Here is a 2,537-nt window from a genome sequence, read left to right as displayed (position 1 = left end):
TCAAAATAAAAGTGTAAAATTGTATATATATATATATATATACAATTTTACAATTTTATTTTGACAAAATAAATTATTAATTTAATTTAAATTAAATTTCATCGAAATGACCAGGCACCATGGTAAATTTGAAGGGCTATGTTTGATTATTAATGTCAAATCTTCTCCCTCAAATGAATTGGCTAGTGATTACAGTGCTGTGAAAACTGGTTTACACCTCACCAATGAAGACACTGGATTTTACACGATGTATTCGACCTCGCTGTATGATACATGAAGCAGAAGCTGAATTCTACTCGAGGAGGAAGAACATTGTAATGTGAAACGCTATCCACACGCTTACCTCCACGGGCAGCACAATGTAGCAAGAGCACATTTCACACATCATTTGAATGTTACACATGATGAATTGTGCTGAAAGGAGTGTTCACGACCGGATTTGTAACATTACAAACAATATTAATCATCGTTATTTCAAATAGTCACCAAACTAGTCATTCTTCCAGTGGGTTACACTTCATCTGTGAGACTGATAGAGGCACACGATGTATAATATACATCACAGTGTACAGTGTGGAAAGAGATAAAGTTGCTTTATACATTTGATGTGCTCATTCTCTACTCAAATATGTAGTCAAAAACACATTTAGAGAACATTTGTAGAAATAGGTTCAGCTTCATGTTGCTGTTAATGACCGATTTCTTTCTTAATGAACCCTGCTTAAGGCTATTCACGATGTTGCTGTGTGTGTAAATGACAGTAGTGACGCCCCGGGCCCCGGGCCCTCACACACTCCACATGCTAAATGCAATATACAAGACAACTTATAACAAATAATAATACTGGCTCGGGGACACAAGGACATTGTGATGTGAAATATGTGCTATATGCAAATACGATTTGTTCTTTGGCTTAATAATCATGAAAATATCAATTTAATGTTCTTAATTTGAGGCATGATTTTTTTTTTTTCTTTAGCATTCATTTATTCTTTTATTTTGATTAATGCCACATTGGATTTTATTGCAACTGCCCAGGAAATGTTGATCTCTGAGTGACGACGGACATGGCGTTCATATGTAACTTGTACGCAAAACTGTGGGTAAAATTTTATTTTTGCACAAGTTGGTATGGCCTTAATTTTGGGGGGGGGTTTATTTGCTTCTATTGTGTATTGGCACAAAGTGCATCTCTTCATTCGCTTCTCGTCATAATCCGAGTGCAGTGAAAAGAACAGCAAATTCTTATTTTTATGTTCCAATACTAAAACATGGAATTTTTGCATGAATAAAATTAAATGGCAGATATTTTTGGCTTGTACAGAAATGTGAGCAATTTGAAGAAAAAAGGAATGTACCATTTCTGCTATATCTGTATATAACACGATATTTATTGAAATATGTCCTAATGCTAAATCTAATTCTGCTATTAAAGGTTTTCTGAACTAAAGCATCTGAAGGGTTTGTGAGGATTGTGACGTTTGTGTGAGCTGGACTGAGAATCACCATGACCTATGTTTCAATGACGTGTTCTGTGTGTTTCTTCAATTTCATTTATTCCAAGAAAAACATTCCATACCTACAATGACTTGAATATACCTCTTCTATGATGAACATGTTTTCAACTTCTGAATTAAAATTATTTTTTATACTTCTTTGGGGAATACATGTAAAAAACGACAGGGTTGCTGTAATGACGAAAAAGTGTGGTGAAATTCTTCACAATATTGTATTGTTTTTTCTAAAGAGCAGTATGTGAAGCAGTTATGTTACTGCTTTTGCTACTCATAATATATGACAACATATATATATATTGTTAAGCAAGCTGGAATAACTCGTTGTATTACACTTCAAGTCAAGTCAAGTTGAGCTTTATTGTCATTCTGCTGCATGTGGGGACATACAGTGGAACGAAATGTCGTGCCTCACAGGACCACGGTGTTACATAAATACAGGCATACAACAATGAAGTAAAACAGTAAACACCTATACAGTAAAGCAGTAAAAACCTATACACAACTAACCTACTGACTGATTTTGATTATAAATATACTATAGCCTGGGGGAAAAAGCTGTTGAGCAGTCTGGCGGAGCGGGCTCTGATGCTCCGGTACCGTCTTCCTGATGGTAGGAGCTGGAAGAGACTGTGGGAGGGATGGGTGGGGTCCTTCACGATACTGTTGGCTTTGCTGGAGCATCGTGTAAGGAAAATGTCCAGGATGGAGGGGAGAGGGGCACCGATGATCTTTGCAGCTGTGTTCACTGTCCGCTGGAGGGTCTTGCGGTCTGCTGCACTACAGTTCCCATACCAGACAGTGATGCAGCTGGTCAGCACGCACTCAATGGTGCCCCTATAGAATGTGGTGAGGATGGGTGGAGGGAGACTCCCTCTTTTAACATTTAAAAGTCAAAGTCAAGTTGAATATTGAAATTAATATTCTTAGTTTGAATAATTTGCTTGTTTGGAGCTTTATATACCCCAACCAGTTTTAGAGGAAAGTCAATTAAGCAGATGCAGGCACTGGAAAGTACACTTT

Source organism: Sinocyclocheilus anshuiensis, unplaced genomic scaffold, assembly GCF_001515605.1.
Source record: "Sinocyclocheilus anshuiensis isolate Anshui unplaced genomic scaffold, SAMN03320099.WGS_v1.1 scaffold535, whole genome shotgun sequence".
Classification (NCBI taxonomy): domain Eukaryota; kingdom Metazoa; phylum Chordata; class Actinopteri; order Cypriniformes; family Cyprinidae; genus Sinocyclocheilus; species Sinocyclocheilus anshuiensis.
This window is presented reverse-complemented; position numbering follows the sequence as displayed.